This window comes from Pteropus medius, unplaced genomic scaffold (assembly GCF_902729225.1).
Source record: "Pteropus medius unplaced genomic scaffold, Ma_sr-lr_union100, whole genome shotgun sequence".
Classification (NCBI taxonomy): domain Eukaryota; kingdom Metazoa; phylum Chordata; class Mammalia; order Chiroptera; family Pteropodidae; genus Pteropus; species Pteropus medius.
The window spans coordinates 14,697,425-14,716,733 of NW_024344370.1; the positions used below are offsets into that span (position 1 = coordinate 14,697,425).

The 19,309-nt window shown below is 37.3% G+C and overlaps 1 protein-coding gene and 1 pseudogene across 7 annotated transcripts in view; both read right to left on the reverse strand.

The window, feature by feature from the left end:
• The window catches only part of ZNF366 (zinc finger protein 366), a 268,862-nt gene that overhangs the window by 220,076 nt on the left and 29,477 nt on the right, over nt 1-19,309 (reverse strand). The gene's annotated exons all lie outside the window — the stretch shown is intronic.
• Nucleotides 19,042-19,160, reverse strand: LOC120608408 (uncharacterized; annotated as a pseudogene).

Sequence of the window (19,309 nt, forward strand, 5' to 3'; positions counted from 1 at the left end):
GTAATTAAGAGTAATTTAGATTTTTCTGGTTACAAAGAACACCACTTAAGTTTCCTCAAGAAAAGGGGTTTCTTGTACATATATTGGGATTAGATCTGAGATTATTCTAGATGTCTCTCACTTAGGACCTACTTTTTTTTTTTTGTCTTGGGGTTGCTCATTTCTGAATCCTTCCTTCTTAGAGTTCCAGGAAATAGATCTGACAAATAGACCTATTGGATTCCACTTTCATGAAGTACCACAATAAAATATTACCACAATAAAAAATGGTTACACAGTGTCTTTATTAAGCTTTTCAGTTAGACAACAATTCAATATGTTGTCACAACTTATGGCTGGGGAATTTGTGTCCCATATGACTTCAATAGAGAGGGTTTTTGGAAGTTTACACCTGGTTTCCTCTGGACTTTGCTCAATGTGCTTTTTTCCTTTATTGATTTTATTTTGTATGTTTTTGCTGTAATAAATTGTAGCCATGAGTTCCACTAAAAAATATGGTTAAAAAAATTTTAGTGAGTATTTTTATACACATACATTTATATAATCAGACTTGAAACCATCCTATTTGTGTTAGTCTCAGACAGAGGTTGCTGCCTATCCTAAAGACTGGCTGATCATAATTAGATGCCCACATCTGCCATTCTGCAGTGAGTTGACATCAGAAGGGCCTCAAAGGTCTACCAGGATCAGCAAATTAAAGCCCTTGGGCCAAATCTAGAAGCAGCCCTTTTTTTGTATAGCCTCACACACTAAGAAGGGTTTTTATATTTTTATAGGGATATTTTAGAAGAAAAGAAAAAAAAAAAAGAATATTCAACAAGCCTAATGTGGCTCACAAAGCCTAAAATGTTTACTGTCTGGCTCTTTACAGAAAAGCTCCAAACCTCTGGTCTACACACTACTACTCCTTTTGCAGGGTCTGTGATATGGCAGGTTTTCTAAGGCTTTGCTTGAGACACCCATATCTGTATAAAAAATTCGCAAATATGAAAAGTTTATATATGGCTTTTCAAATCATTGGAATAAGGAGAGTATAGACAGATGGTACTTAACAGCCAGTCAGGATGGTGGAATAGGTAAATGCTGTGCTTGCTTTCTCTCAAAACCACATCAAAATTACAACTAAGCTACTGAACAGTCATCAATGGGAGTCGCCTGAAGTCTACATAAATAGAAGTCCTATAACTAAGGATATACAGAAGAAGCCACCTTGAGAGCAATAGGAGGGGCAGAAATGCAGAACAAGCTGTTCCCATACATACATGTGGGAGGGCTTTCTTGGCTGTGGAGGTCTCCCCAGCCCACACCAGACTCCCCAGCCCAGGGTTCCAGTGCCAGGAAGAGAAATCCCCACAACTTCTGGCTGTAAAAACTAGCAGAGAATGTGACTGAGTGAGACAGAGGGCTGCTAGAGTCCTAGGCACCCTTCTTAAAGGGCCCACCCATGAACTTACTTGCTAATGGATTCACTCACTCTGAGCTCCAGCACTAGGGAAGGAGCTCAAAAGGCAACAGGGATATATGGGGAGGAACTAAATACTCTGGATTCAGTGTGAGAAGTAGAGGGGCAGCTTTCGCCCAGAGAGAAGTGCTGGCAGAATCCACAGTTCCTTCGTTGAGTGTACATACGCAGGTGGGCACCATATCTGAGTCTCCATCAACCTAGCAAACACCATTCACCTCAGGCTGGTGATTCCCTGAGACCCTGCCCCACCCAATATGTGGGCCAACCCAAACCGCCTCCAGTGGCTTTTCCATACAAACAACCTGTCTTGGCTCACACTGCAGACTTTCCTAAAATCTCTCAAAGGTTCACAAAACCCAAATAAACAGCATCTGGCCTCGATGTGCCCCATACCTCTTGCTGAGCAGCCCCAAACCCAGCACTAGCAGCAGCTTTGTAGGTAACCAATAAACTAATAAATTAGTTAGCTATAAGGAAGCCAATAAGACTGAGGTACAAGCCTCAGTTTGCGACTTAGACTCTCGAGGCACCTCTAAGCCCAGCATGGGTGGCGGCCATCTGCAGATAGCTTGGTGACTTTTGCCAGGTGGCCAAAGCAAGGCACAGGCTGCAGCTGAACCTGGCCTCTGGCAGAACTCCTCCCAGTGGCTGGCTTCAGACTCAGCCAGAGCACCATGTGGGGCTGCATCCAAAGGGTAGACTGGGCAGGCACCACAGCCCTGCTAAAACAAATCCTGCTCTGTAGGGTCAGCCCCTAACCAGCCAGTCCTCACAACCAATCAGCCCAAGGGTCAATCCCTCCCACTGATGTGCAAACAGCAACCAAGGCTCAGCTACAACAGGAGGGTACACACAACCTACAGAATAAACACACTGGCTCATGTGACCAGAAAAGTATGCACTATTAGTCCCCACAGGACACCTACAATATAAGGCCATTCTACTAAAACCAGGAGGCATAAGAGCCCTACCTAATACATAGAAACAAACACAGGGAGGCAGCCAAAATAGGGACACAAACATGTCCCAAATGAAGGAAAGGAATATAACTCCAGAAAAGGAACTAAACAAAATGGAGACAAGCAATCTACCAGATGCAGAGTTCAAAACACTGGTATGAGGATGTTCAATGAACTGAGAGGAAGAGTAGATGAATCAATGAGAACTTTAACAGAGATAGGAAACATAAAAATGGATAGAAAACATAAAAAACGAACCATCAGAAATGAATACAATAACTGAAATGAAAAATACATTAGAGGAATCAACAGTAGATTAGATGAAGCAGAGGATTGAATCAGTGATTTAGAAGACCAGGTAGCAGAAAACACCTAATCAGAACTACAACCAAAAAAAATCCAAAAAGGATAGTTTAAGAGGCTTTTGGGACAACATTAAGTGTACTAACATTTGCATCATAGGGATACCTGAAGGAGAAGAGAGAGAACAAGGAAATGCAAACCTATTTGAAGAAATAATGACTGAAAACTCCTCTAATCTGGTGAAGGAAATAGACATACAAGCCCAGGAAGCACAGAGTCCCAAACAAGATAAACCCAAAGAGGCCCACACCAAGACACATCATAATTAAAATGCCAAAGATTAAAGACGAAGAGAGAGTCTTAAAAGCAGCATGAGAAAATAAATTAATTACCTACAAGGGAGCCCATAAGACTGGCAGCTGATTTCTCAACAGAAACTTTGCAGGCCAGAAGGGATTGGCAAGAAATAATCAAAGTAATAAAAAGAAAGGACCTACAACCAAGATTACTCCACTTGGCAAAGCTATCATTTAGAATCAAAGGACAGCTAAAGAGCTTCTCAGACAAGAAAAAGCTAAAGAAGTTCATCACCACCAAATCGGTATTACAAAAATTGTTAAAGGGGCTTCTTGGAGAAGAAATAAAAAGATAAAAAATATGAGTAATAAAATGGCAATAACTACATATCTGTCAATAATTTCTTTAAATGTAAATGGATTAAATGTTCCAATCAAAAGATAGGGTGGCTGAATAAATAAGAAAACAAAACCTTTACATATGCTGCCTACTAGAGGCTCACTTTAGATCAAAAGATACACACAGATTGAAAGTAAAGGAATGGAAAAAGATTTTATTAAAAATAAAATAAACAAAAAAGCTAGGATAGTAATACTTATATCAGACAAAACAGACTTTAAAACAAAGGCTATAATAAGAGACAAAGAAGGAGTCAGTCATCCTGGTTCTGGGCATTTAGCGGAAGAAATCCAAAACACTACTTCGAAGAGACATGTGAATGCAGATGTTCATTACAGCATAATTTACAATAGCCAAGATATAGAGGCAACCTGGATGTCCATCAATGGATGAATGGATAAAGAAGAGGTGATACATATATACAATTTAATATTACTCAGCCATAAAAAATGAAATCTTACCATTTGCAACAACATGGATGGACCTAGAGGGATTATGCTAAGTAAAGTAAGTCAGACAGAGAAAAACAAATACCATATAATTTCACTTATATGTAGAATCTAAGGAACAAAATATACAAACAAAACAAAAACAGACTCATAGATACAGAGAACAAACTGGTGATTGCCAGATGGGAGGGGACTTGAGGAGGGGCTGGGTGAAAAAGCTAAAGAGATTAAGAAGTACAAATTGGTAGTTACAAAATAGTCACAGAGATGTGAAGTACAGCATAGGGAATATAGTCAATAATATTGTAATAACTATGTATAGTGCCAAATGGGTACTAGACTTATCAGTGGGGTCACTTTGTAAATTGCATAAATGTCTAACCATTATGCTGTATACCTGAAACTAATATAAAATAATATTGAATGTCAACTCTAAATGAAAAACTAAAATTAAAAAAAAACAATTGGGGTAATGAACTAACCATTCACTAAAAGATTTATTATTAATTGAGATATTAAAGTTGGAAGAAGAGAATTTTACAGAGTTCTTTACATGTTATTCTCTCTACTTTTGTGTACATTTTTAAATATTTTAATAAAATTTAAAAATAAGATCAAGATTCTCGGCAAAAATTCTGGAATTAGTTTCAAGTCTGATTACTTACATGCATGTGTGTAAAAGTATCCACATTTTAAAAAATTTTAACCATTTTTAGTGTAGTAAAATATATATAACACAAAACTTAACATTTTAATCAAGTGTACAGTTCAGTCACATTAACTACATTCATATTGTTATGCAACCATCACCACCATCCACCTCTAAAACTTTTTCGTTTTTCTAACCTAAAATTCCATTAAAAAAAACACATTTCCTATTTCTCCCCAAACCCTGGCAACCACTATTCTGCTTTCTGTCTTGATGAATTTGGCTACTCTAAGAACCTCATGTAAATGGCATACAGTATTTGTCCTTTTGTGATTGTCTTATTTCACTTAACATAACGTCTTCAAGATTTGTCTATGTTGTAACATATGTCAGAATTTCCTTCCTTTTTCAGGCTGAATAATATTCCATTGTATGTATATATCACATTTAGTTTATCCAATCATCCGCTGATGAATAAACTTGGGTCACTTGGGCTGCTCTCACCTTTTGGCTATTGAAAATAATGCCAATATGAACATGAATATACAAATATTTTTTCAAGTCCCTGCTTGAAAATTCTTTTAGGTATATACCTAGTAGTGGAATTTCCAAATCATATGGTAATTCTATTTTTAATTTTTTGGAGACTGCCATACGTTTTCCCCAAGTGGCTGTTCTATTTTATATTCTCACCAACAATGCACAAGAGTTCCAATTTCCCCATATTCTCATCAACCTTTGTTATTTTCTGATACATATGTGTATATATAAAGTAGCCATCCTAATGGATGTAAAGTGGTTTTAATTTGCATTTCCCTAAGGATATTGAGCATTTTTTCATGTGTTTATTGACCATTTGCATATTTTCTTAAGGGAAATGTCTATTCAGATCCATCCTTTACCCATCTTTTAATTGCTTTGTTTGCTTGTTTGTTGTTGAGTTGTATGAGCTCTTTATATATTCTGAATATTAATCCTTTCTCAGATATATGATTTGAAACATTTTTCTCCCATTCCATAGGATTCCTCCTCACTCTGTTGATAGTGTCCTTTGATACACAAAAGTTATTAATTTTGTTGAAGTTTAATTTATCTATTTTTTCTTTTGTCGTCTGTCATTGGTGTCATATGTCACTTTATAACTTTTATGTTCCTTTATGAGAAAGTTATTTGCAACAACATTAACAATATTTTTAATTTTAGAATTAATGAGTAAAGTCAACATAGCTTCTAAAAGTTAAAAATAGACCCACACTAGCTAACACATTAAGAACGGGTCAAAATTATCTCAATGCATAATTTTGACATCAATAGAGCCATTTTACCAACTATTTCTTTCAGCCTTGGACCCTAGTAACCTGTGACAGTTAAATGACAGTAAGACAAAAAGTAGCACACCCTGGTAGTAGTCCTCTAATATGTATTTACCCTTTCTCCTCAGAAATAGGATTCCCACTTTTTAGCTGAGCTCATGGCCACCCAGAACAAAGATCACAGTTCCAATCCTCCTTTGACCAGGTCCACATGACCAAGTCTGATGAATGGGAAGGTATATGAAACTTCCAGGAAATGCCATTAAATATTAACAGAGTGCTCCTTTCCCTTTTCTTCTTTCTGCTGGCTGGACTGAGGATGTAAAGGCTGGAGCTGGAGCAGTCATCTTAAGCTAGGTGTTGAATTCTGTGATCTTAAGGATGGTAGAGCAGAAAAATGAAAGAACTTTGGTTTCTGAGGATTGAACAGCCATCCAGCCCAGGACTGCCTATATTTACATGAGAGAGAAATAAATTTCTAACTTGTTTAAGCCACTGTTGTTTGGGGTTTCTGTCTTTCATAGTCAAATGTAATTCTTACAGAGACATCAGAAGATTATTGATTACTAAACAATGCAGTTAGTCTCAAAATGATTGTATGCTTATTAAATAAAAACATATTAATTTAGAAATGGAGGATAATGAATGTTTTGTGTATTTACCAGATGTTGCTGTAAAATGAAATCTCATTCTATTTAGCAACCCTTTCTCAAAGATGTGTAAATCAGATAGCAAGAGCTTGCTTATTATTAGTCTATTGGACACATGATATGATTTTGAAACATTATTTAAATACAAACTTATGCAAGACATTTAAAAAAGACAGAAAAATATTTCCACTTAAGCCGACAACATGACCAATATGTGGATTCTGTGGTAACTTGAAGCTAGAGGTATATATCATAAAAGATATCTCACATCAACAAAATCACAAATTACCCAAACAATAAAATTTTAGTAAGCTTAGACTATTCTTCTCTGAGTTTAGAAATGTTTTAGAAATTAATAATGTAATCTCATATAAATATATGCTGTCATTTACTATAATTCTTTTTATTTACTTGATGTAATTTACATAACTTCCAATTTTACATATTTGACCCCTTTTACCCCATCAACCTCCCTCCTCTCCTCTCTCCCATCATATGACTTACTATAATTTTTTAAAGAATTACTATGTATATTGCTAGTTCCTGTATGAACCAAATGTGTCAGAAAGCACTGGGGTATAGGAAAGTACCATTAAATATAATACTTCACATATGGTATTTATAGTTCATTTATGCAGTCATAGAAATGCCTTCTTTGCTATAGATGCTGAGAAAAAAAAAAAACAAGGTTCATCCCCTTAAAAGCTTAGAATCTTATGAAACAACAAACTAAAAATAAAATAAATTTTTGGGAATAACTCACATACATTGAGTCTAGGCTCTGAGCTAGGCATTTTTCTAAGTACTCCACATAGGTCAACTCAATATAAAGCTCAAGACAACCACAAGAGAGAGGTACTATTATCATTTTACAGTCAGGGAAAATGATAAAGAAACTTGCTAGAGGTCGCATGGCTAGTAACAAAAGAAATGTGATTAAACCCACATACTCTGGGGCTCCAGAGCCCATAACTTAAAGCACAATGCATGCTGCATCTCATATGGAGAGAGCTATGCAGAAGATCCTTAGGAACATGGGAGGGGCATCTAACCCAGAGGGAAAGATGTCTTATAGGAGATGACATCCTAGGTCTTGAAGGAGATGAGTAGGAAATGAAATAGAAGAAATAATATTTTCAAAATCATAGGATATTAAACAGTATAAATTTAAGATAATTCTAAGTCGAATGGCTGCCAAGAAGCACAAGAGAAAGGATAGTAAAAATGAGGTCAGAGAGGAAGGCAAAAATATGTGGGCCAACTTATAACTTGAATTTGATTCCAGTACCTATGGGGAGGCCCATGGAGGGAAGTTATGCAGAAGAAAGATGTTATGCATTTGTATTTAGAATGATTACTCTAGCAGGATAAGTGAGGAGGATGAATTAAAGCAGGGAGAGACCAGTTTGTACATTATTGGAGTGATCCAGGAAAGACCTGATGAGGGCCTGAACCCAGTCAGTGGAAATGAGGAGAAAGAGATAGATGTAGAAGATATTTAGGAGCTATGTGCAATGTATGCACTAACTGGGAAATAGCCAACTGGGAACTCCTAGCTCTGGCCCAGGAGACTTAATGGATAGAGCCAAGATATGAGGCTCAGTTTATTTACCACTTCCACGTAAAATACCTAGACAGTATGCAAGAGACCATTGTAAATGGTGCCATAAGTGGGGTATCACAAGAGTGCTCAATGTGCAGAGGATCTTGCAAAAGTCAAACCACCTGAGGGAAGATGACTAGCACTTCTTTAAAGCTTAGATTGAAGAGGACAGCTCGAATTGTTAATACGTGAGGTCAGTTTTTATCACAATCTTATTCTATACCACATACCATATGTTGACAGATTTCCTTAGTTCTGACAACTGATTGTTTTGGAAGACATTTGGCAGTGTGGGGAGAAACCAGCAGCCTGTGTAAATATATGGGCAGAAAGTAGTAGCCTATAAGTAATATAAGTCAAGGTGGAAATTTAGTCACTTACATTCAAGATGAAGAGTCCTAAAAAATAAAACTGCTACTTGTCAGTGTTTGTTCTTGGAGGAATGTTATTCAGAAGCAAAAAGGGCTGTCTTGATGAAAGATTTTGCGATGGAGTAGGCATAGGCTGTGCAGCTTCAGGGCTCTGGCAATGAAGTAGAACACAAGAGTTGGAGAAAAGGCCGGTTTTCCACTCTCTGCCATGGGACCAGAATCTCACAGTGGAGACTGAAGATAGGAACTCCGCAAAACTGGTGGGGAAGAGGGAGAACAAAGCAGTGTCCTGTGATATTGTTCATAGTGGGCTGGTTCATGGGCACATGTGAAGTCAAGCCCCCTTGAGAGAATCACAGAAATTTCTGTGGGAACTTTGCCAGAAAGATGAGGTATAGAAACTTTGAATTACTAAGATCTTAACTGAAAAGAACTTAAGGTTTTACCCCACCTTCATAAGTCCTTCCAGTAGGCATCTTTTTTTTCTGGTCCTCACTTCCTCTTGTGGTTTCTCCAAGCCGAGGAGGCAGAAAAATCACTTGACATCAAATTAATCCCTGTAGAGTTGCACGCTGATCCCCAATCAAGTCAACCTTTTAAAATATTATTATTAAACAAAAACATCCCTTATCCCAGTCTGATATATTTGCATTTGGGTTACTCCACAGTTAAAAAGATTACAAGAAAAAACAAAAACAAAAACAAAAACAAAAACAAAAACACAGTGCTACTTAATGTGGTAGTCAGTCTCCAAGACGGCTCCCTAATGATTCTCTTCTGGTATTCATGTCCCGCAATATATCAGGTTGGTCTGTGTGACCAATAGAATACAGTGGAAGTGATGTGTGAATTTCAAGGCTCTGTCATAAAAAACACTGCCACTTCTTTGTTTTCTCTTAGATTACTCACTCTGGGGAAACCAGCCATCCTGTCATGAGGACATCAAAGGAGCCCTATGGAAAGATTCAAGTGGTAAGGAACTCAGGTCTCCTGCCAACAGCCAACATTAAATTGCCAGCCATATGAGTGAGCCACCCTGGAAGTGGACCTTCCTAGTCAAGCTTTCTGAAGAAAGCGGCCTGGCCAACATCTTAATTGCAAACTCATGAGGGACTCCAAGCCAGAACCACCCAGTTCAGCTGCACCTGAATTCCTGACCCTCAAAAATGTCATGAAATAATAAATTAGTATTATTGTTGCAAGTTTGGGGATCATTTGTTAAGCAATAATATGTAACTCATATACTTAATTTTATCCACATGAACAAGATAACTCACCAAAATTATCCTCCCAAAACAAAGAGATTGCCCCCACAACAGTCTTTATCTTCTACCATTAGTCAACTAAAGCAAATTTCTGGCATGTTTCAAACTATCACATTTTTTTCCTCACTTAGAGACAATGATGTTCAGAAATATTAACGTCTAAGTCCAAAACGCCCAAATACATAGCTCACTAGGCTGCAAAGTCTGTTAAAATAATTTCAAAAAGCAGACAAAAAATTAATCTAGACAGTATCTGTGGATAAACAGCATCATTACATTCAATTGTTTGGAGAGAGAAGGCAAAAAAATCTGACAGTAATTTTAATTTTGGGAAAAGAGAACTATGCTAAAGTGCTATTATTAAGGAAAACCTGAATGGTGCATTTTCCAAAGGAAAATGCCTACAGCGACATGAACACATTCAACACATCTTATTGAAACCCCAAGGAAAATGCTAGCCCCTACATAAGATAAGGAGCTTGAATAAATCTCAGAGGACTAACTGCAATGTTATAAGCAAATCAAGATGTTTCAATTTGCGGAGGAAAAAAAAATGGCATAGATGATAGAGGCTCTGTTCATTCCTCTGGCGACCAAATCAAGCTGTGACAGAAACAAGGAGCAGCAGCAAGGAAAAATCACCTGGGATGAACAAGCCATACAACTAGGGAGAAGTCCAAGAAATCACCCTGCAACGGTAGGACAGGGCAAGGACGTGGGGCTGCCGGGTCTTGAGTGGCTGAGTGTGACAGAGGCTGCTGCAGCGGTAGTGGCAGATGCCTCTTAAAGGGGCTGCAACCCCGAGTGGATTTTCATGGTGATAGACCTGCTCATCTGAGCACCAGTGCCCATTCGGCTACACACAGGAAGCACCAGGGACTTACAGGGAGACACTGTTGGAGTGAGGGCTGAGGCGAGACTTGCTATGTAGCAAAGAGCCAGCAGTATCCATTGTTCCCTGTTGAGCCCTCCCCGCTAACAGTGCTCTGGACACAGCGCCGCCATAGCCATGATGTCATCATACTGGATAACAGAGGTCACTCTACTCCCGGAGGATTCCATGAAACCCTGCCTACCCCAACTCATGGCCAGACCCAAGCCACATCCAGGTATATCCTCAGCAAGTCAGGTGTCCCTTGCTGAGACTCACACTGGAGGAGGCAGCTGGCCTCAGTTTCTGGTGTGGCCTTTTGAGGCAACTGTAAGCACCGCATCTGTAGATTGCTTGCTGAATCTTAACAGGTGGCCCTGGAGGGGCAGAGGCTTGGGCTAAATTCGGCCTGCAGCTGAACCCCTCTCAGGGCTGTGACATTGGACAGCTACTTCACAAATCCACACTAATAAGACCAGGAGACACAGGAACTTTGTTTAGCATAGAAACAAACATGGGAAGGCAGCCAAAATGAAAAGGCAAAGAAGCAGAAACCATATGAGAGAACAGACCAGAGATCCAGATATAATGGAGTCAAGTAATCTAACAGATGCAGAGTGCAAAACACTGGTTATAAAGATGCTCAATGAATTTTTGGGAAGTGTAGAGAACTTCAAAAAAGAGATAAAAAATAGAAATGAAAATTATAAAAGGGAACCAGTCTGAAATGAAGAACACATTATCTGAGATGAGAAGTATATTAAATGGAATAAAAAAAGGAATAAACAAAATGACTAAAGAAGAAGATCAAATGTCTTATCTAGAGGATGGAAAGGCCGAGGACATGCAATCAGAACAGCAAGAAATAAGATGCCAAGACTTTAAGAATAATTTAAAGAGAATATGGGATACTATTAAGGGTCCAAATATCTGTCTGATTGGTGTAACTGAAGAAAATTAAGATGTTGAATAGCTGTTTGAAGAAATAATGATGGAAAACTTCCCTAACCTGGTGAAAGAAATGGATATAAAATCCCAGGAAGCACAGAGAATTCTCAAACTCAGGGATCCAAAGAGGCCTACACCAAGACACATCATAATTAAAATGCCAAAGGTTAAATACAAAGAAATAATATTAAAAGCAGCAAGAGAAAAACAGATAGTTACTTATAAGGGAATACCCATAATACTGGCAGCTGATTTCTCAAAAGAAACTATGCAGGACAGAAGGACTTGGCAAAAAATATTCAAAAGGATTAAGACCCAGGATCTATAACTGAGAATAATTTATCCTGCAAAGCTATCATTTAGAATTGAAGGACAGATAAAGAGCTTCCCAGACAAAAAGAAGCTAACGGAATTTATCATCACCAAGCTAGTTTTATAGAAAATGTTGGAAGGACTTCTTTAAGAAGAAAAAACATGTATCAAAAACAGGAATAAAGAATGGTAACAACTACATTCCTATCAATAAGTACCTTAAATGGAAAAGAATTAAGTGCTCCAACCAAAAGTTAGAGTGGCTGAAAGGATAAGAAAACAAGACCCCTACATATGAAAAGGAAGGGGATGGAAAAAGATATTGCTTTGATGGACCTAGAAGGTATTTAAGTCAGATAGAGAAAAATAAACACAATATGAGTTTACAGACGCAGAATCTAAGGAATAAAAAGAACCAACTAATCAAAAACAGACTCACAAATATAGTGGACAATTTGATGATGAACAGAAGGGAGGGAGATTTGGGGGGCTGGGAGAATGGGGTGAAAGGTTAAAAAAGTACAAATTAGTAGCTGATGGATAGTCACAGGGATGGGGAGCTCAGAATAAGGAATGCAGTTGGCTAGGTGGAGGGTCAGGGGAGGGAGGGAGCAATTGGGGGATCGTTTTATGAACTATATAGATGTGTAACCAATGTACTGTATACTTGAAACTAATTAAAATTAAAAAAATAAAATTAAAAAATGTTTCAATTTGCGTGCACGTGTGCGCAAACACACACACACAAACACACACACACAAAATAACCAGTACTAAAGATAACTACCCAAGTTTTGTAGGCTCTCAAAGATGAGACTGTGAGTTGTCATTGTGTATAGCTTTGTATTGTGGTTCATGCTTCATGTATCTGTCTGACCTAAATTGTAAACTCTAAAAGGTGGAGACTCATTACCTAGCTCAATTCACTGCCCATAGTGAGTTAATCTGAGTTCCCTAGAAGAAAAAAAATGGGCCTGAAGCAAGACTTTCTTGGCAGGTACAATCCCATGGCAGCAGGAGTAAAAGAAAAGACAACTGAGTCAGAGGAGAATGGAAAGAAAATGCAAGGTAATGCACTGACTAGGCTGGCTACTATTCTATAACAAGCAATTGCTTGACTGGCATTCCCACTTGTCCATGCAGGACATGTTTGAACAGATTATATGGGGAAAAAAACATGACGCAAACAGTCTGTTGTAGGGAAAAATGGAGAAGGAATTTATCTGCTAGCTTTATTCTGACTTCCATTTTCCACTGATCAAAGTTTGTTCTAGAAGAAGGTGACTCCCCTAAACACCCAGGCTGTGGCCCCTTCAGCAACCACTAAGGAAACTACATCCTATGCCCTGTGGCACAGAACATCACACAAATCTGGAAAGGTAAGAGGGGCCAGAGATTCTGGGAATCAGTCTCAGGTAGCATAAATGCATGGGTCTGCATAGAGTCCTTCACCACAATGGCTATGGCAAAGCCATAAAACCCCAAGGCTTTAAGAGCCAGATCAGGCTGAAAAAATGCATTCAGTATATCCAGTGTTGGTAGATATCTGCGGCTAGAACCTTCTGGTAGTCTGAATGACAAACAGGAGAATAATAGGTATCCAGTATAGCTATAAAATCCAATTTTATCCAATTTTATGCATAAATCTAACTTATCTAGTCAACTCCAGCTTTTTTCCCCAAACACCAGGAAAGCACCATAGTCTCAGAGGCAGAGCTAAGAGATGAAGGATTTTTATTATCACTGCCTTTTTGAAGCTAATCTTTTTGGGAACAATCATCGGATTTTGGTTTAAATTGCTCTTCTCAGGTCTTCCCAATGATTCAAGTTGGCCTCAGAAACCCTCAAATACAGCCTTCTCCTGTGTAGCAGCAGCCCAGGTTAATTCATTTGCTTTCACTCTATGCAAATTTTAAGTACATGAATTTGAAATATAAATACATGAATTTGAAAGAATTCAAATTTACTAAATTTTAAAGAAATTGTCAATAATTCTATGATTTTGAAGCTGGTCCATTATGCTTATACTGTTGTCACTTACTGGGACTACTTTAGATGGTAAACAAGGAAGCCCATTATAATTTTTTCAGAATGAGTCATGGACTATGTGAGATCTTTAAGAACATATATTCATAAAATGTATCTATCTGATATTCTTTATAGTGTTTTATCATTTTGCAGATGAGGAAAATGAGTCATCAAATGATTGAATTTTGGGACTCAAAGCCAACTCTTGAGTCATTAATGTCTGTGCCTTTTCCATTATATCATGCTTGGTTCCATCCTTTCCAACTTTGTGTTATCAAGTGTAATAAGAAAACTTTACCTTCATGCATGGCATCAATAAAATATTAGTTGAGCCTATATTATTGTACCTAACATGATCCTTTAAACCGACATAAGCTACTGATGGATATTCTTTTTACAGTATGGTTCAACCACTTAGTTACTTTAAGGGTCAACAAACCATAGTTCATCATTTATCCCCAAAAAAGTAATAATGACAGTAACAACCACAAAATTACTAATATTTATCATTTTTTGGAGTACCAGGTACTATCTTAGAGTCTTCACATACATTGTTTCACTTAACTCTCACAACAGCCCTGTAAGGCAATACTATTATTTTTCTCATTTTGCTGATAAGAAAACTAAGGCTCAGAGACATAAACTATTAGGCCAAAATTACATAGCTAGCAAGTATATTCTTGGTTCTGGACTCAGACTTTTTCCCACTCACCAAAACTGCTTGATATTTACAAAGTATATTACAGGTAACAAAAACAGGTTTATTTTTACATATCCATCAGCTCTTTTAATCTTTAACACAACATATTTTATAGATAAGGAAATTGAGGCTCAAGGAGTTTAGATACCTTTTCCAAGTTCTTATAGCTATTAAGTGTCCGAACTTGGAGTCAAAACTTGGTTGGAGTTTTTTCTGTTCACTGCTTCCCACTGGAAACTATCAAATGCTTGGTTAAAATCAAGACTGCCTGTGCTCAACTCAGTGTTTGCTAATCTATCATTATAGAAACACTATCTAAAATTTAGTTTCCACAAATCCTATTAAATAAAAAATCCCTTAGAACAATTGTTTCTATAAGTTCCTACTCTCTGAATTAATGAGAGACCTCTATGTTCACTGATGTAACTTCAATTTTATGCTGGGGCCTCATGAGGATTTTGGAGAAGAGAAAGATGAGAACTGAAGAAATTATAAGACCCTTACAGAGATAATGAAAATAGTAGTATTGCAATAAGGGTACTCAAAACAGCTTACATCTTACAATGGAAAGTCTAAAAGATTACTGAAGGAGGGAAGATAGGACTAGGAAGCTAGAGATGAACAGAAATAAAACATCACACAACGGAAGTATTTTAACATGCTGATAGAAATATAAAGGTAGTTTTCTTGAGAATTTTGTTACTTCCTTAGAATAGTTATTAGGATTAGATCTGGCTTCATATAACAGACAGATCCAAAATGACAGTGGAAATAAGATGAAAGTTTGTATCTCTTTCATATAATGGTTGGAAATTAGCAGTTCAAGGCTAGAATGGGTCTCCACAGTGTTAGAGACCCAGGATCTTTCTTAGTTGTTGCTTGCCCATTAATGCTTTCCATTCACAAAGTAACCGCACGGCCCAAGCTGGACGCTAGAGCTCTAGCCATTATATTCACATTTTAGGCAACAGAAAGAAGAAAGAAAAAGAAGAATAGACTCCCTTCCTTTTAATGAGATCTTCTAGAAATAACTCACAACACTTGCACTTGTATGTCAGTGAGTAGAATTTCATCACATAATCATACTCACACCTAGTTGCCAGGAAGACTAAGACCTTTAGCTGGGTATATTGTGCCCATATAAATGGAGGGTTATATTACTGAATAAGAGAGAGAATAGATTTGGGAGTATGCAACTAGCAGGTTCTACCAAAAATGGTTGAAAGATACACAATAATAATAATATAATTCATTCAATCTACCTACCTCCTCCAAGACATCCATATTGAGATATTTCAAAGCTGTAAATAAATTGGCTCCATAGTACAATTTTCTATTTACAATATTTTTTAATTAAATCAATTCGGATACTTTCGTAGCAAGAATAATGGGAATGGATTGACTATGAAGCCAAAAATGAGAAAACTTGAGTTTTGTATTAGTATACTAAAATCACAACATTCCTCTAATCTGGCTTTTGTCCTCAGGCCATGGTGGCTGGAAGCATATGATAAAACACACTTTTAAATTTAATGTCATCTGTATTCTCGCATTGTTACACTGCAGATTGCTCAAATTGAACTTGCAGCAGCCCTCTTTCTATTTAACTATATTACTATTTCAAGCAAATATAGCTCAAATTTCAAGGGAAAATTATTAAAAATGATATCTAACTCCTACATATTCAAAATACTGCATAGAAACTAAATGCTCACCCCTTTCTAAAACTGTATAGAAACATGCAATTAAAGTAAAAGAATTTTGAAAAATTAAGGTATGTCATGCATTCCTATGTAAAAACAACTGTTCTTTTAAATGTATATTTCCAATAATGATAATAATAGCTAACATTTATTGAGTGATTATCATGAGCCAAGAGCAGAGCTGAACACATTATTTTATTCGTTCGTAAACTGTAAGAAGAGCTTCAACATGTTTTCTTAAAATTTTGCTCCTTAGGCTCTGTCATCCATTCACTCTTTCCATAAACATTTTCTAAACACTATTATGTACCTAGCACTATGCTAAAAGACAGGGATACAGAGATTTAAAAAAAAAAAAAGATATTATCCTAAGGAAACTCACAGTTTGTTTTTTTTTTTAAGTGAGCAAATGAAGAAATAAAATAACTACATTCTAATTCCTTACATGCATGAGTTCTGGGTCAGACCATCGGGGTTCAAATCTTGACTCTGTGAATGCCTACCTATGGGACTTGAGCCAAATCATGTAACTTTTCAAAGTTTCAGTTTCCTCATCTGAAAAGTGAGGATACCAAACTACTGAATGAGGTAAGCCATGTAAAGCACCTAACTCACTGTCACAATGTAAGCACTCAGTAAATGTTAGTTATTATTTATTTGGACAGGTAATAGCACTCAGGAACACTAATATAGATGCCTCAACTCGGACACAGGCTGAGGAGGCTTTAAAAAGATACCTGAGTCGAGAGTTGAAGGCTCTAAAACTCAGATATTCTCCTATGTTCTCCAACTTTCAGAGGTCAGCCTTCTCTTTCATGCCCAAATAACCCTGACCCACATCTGTAAAAGCAGAAAGTCTTTTCTTTTATTGGTTATCACCTCAAGGATAGCAGTGAAATCTTGGGGAATGATATGTTCCATAAATCCTCAGGCTCCGCCAGCCAGATGCTCTCTCTGGATTATTGCTCTACTTTGTGTGCAGCATCTCTGCTCACACCTAACCAGCTGCTGTCCAATGCTGTTTCTGCTTTCCCAGTTTCATTTGAGAAATGTGATGGCCTTCTTTCTTCAGCCCTTCCAGTTCTGCCTTAGCCCCTGAGACCACCCAAGCAGGATCTTGACTATGTCAGTTCTGTTATTTGCTTTGACCTTTGGATGGTGCAAGAGCTAACTCCTTTGGGTCCTAGCCAACCTTGCCTGTCATTTACATCTTCCTTAAGCTCTGAAGTCTCAGTGTGCCTCATGGCCAAGCCCATCTGAGTTAGGGCAGGATGAGGCTTTCCCTCACCGTGAAGGGTTTGCCATAAATGAAAAGTACCCAAGCTGAAAACAGGCCACCTGCTGCAAATACCCAAGAGTGTCACAATATGTCATGACATAGCTTGACTGGATAGTCAACAATTAAAAACAGAAGTTTGAGAAGAGGAAGATATAAGGAGGTTGTTCTACTTTCTAGCTCTGTGATCTTTGGCCAATATCTTTAGCTTCACCATACCTCACTTTCCCCATCTGTAAAATGGGGTAGGGATATGCACATCTCTAGATTTTTATAAGAATTAATTGAGATAATGTTTGTCATGGATCGTGAACAGAATCTGGTTTATCATAGGAACTCAATAAATACCATATATCATCAATTCTAAATGCACATTCATTTTCCTATTTTAACATCTCTGAAATTGAAATGACTCATATGGTGTTACAGTTTAATCGACAGTTTTTTACCCCTTTCTTAATGGTACATAAAATAACAGTATATCTTACACTCAGTGGCATCTTAAGTTTGATAAAATGCAGTAATATCTTTCACTTACTACGGTATCCAAGAACATATTTTATTTCCTCCAAAACCTGACAAGTCACACAGAGAAAATAAAAGCAGCGCTATAATAGATGGTGCTTTATAACCATTTAGAACAATTGAGAACAATTTTTCCCCATTTCACCCAATAATTCCACTCTTATGGCTGTGAACGAGCAACTGAGATTTTTGTGAAATAACAGGATCTTTAAAGAGGGCTCTTTTGTTCCTTTTTCACAGACAGGACCTTTTTTTAAAAAATGGCAACTCTGGATAATACAACTCTATAAGAGGAAATATGTTCTCCTTGTTTAAAAATATTTCACTTACACCATACTGGTTGGTTCTGCCAAATCACCAAACATTTCTAAACATGTTTAATTGTTTTTGCCCAAGTCCTGGTTTTAAAACTGATTCATATGAGAAAAGCCATGAGTAAATGTGTCCCACAAATATACCTACACTCTCACTGGTCATCTATTTCCTTTCTTTCTGGGATGGCCTTTCTCCTTGCTTCTCCATCTGTTGAATTCTTACTCAAGAGCTATCTGATTAAATAAGAAACCATAGAACTTTAGAGCTAGACTGAAACATTGCTTGATATCCCTCACTCAAAATCAACTTTTCTTCTACTGGGTTTCCATGGCCCTTCGTCTGTATTTCATGCTAGTACTTACTTGTTATAATTGTATTTTATGAAACCTACCAGTCTTTTTTCACTTCTCATTGGTTTTGAAAGTCCTAAAGGGGAACACCATATCTTTTGCACATCTATATCCCCGCAGAACCTTATAAAATATAGGCATACCTCACTTTATTGCCCTTCACTTTATTGCACTTCACAGATATTGCTTTTTTTAAAAAAATTTTTATTTTTTAGGCGAGGCAACCTTGGTTGACCTCACAGATTGCAAGGACTTTGTCAGCTTACAATCTCTTATTTTTTTATTTTTTATACCTACAGCACCTGGTCTTCCTCGGTGGTCTCCCATCCAAGTACTAACCAGGCCCGACCCTGCTTAGCTTCTGAGATCAGACAGGATGGGGCTTCTTCAGGGTAGCATAGCCATTTTTTTTTTATCAAATTAAAGGTTTGTAGCAACCCTCCACTGAGTGAGTCTATCAGCACTATATTTCCAACAGCATTTGTTCATTTCATGTTGCTGCGCCACAGTTTGGTAATTTTCACAAAATTCAAACTTTTTCATTGTTATTATATTTAT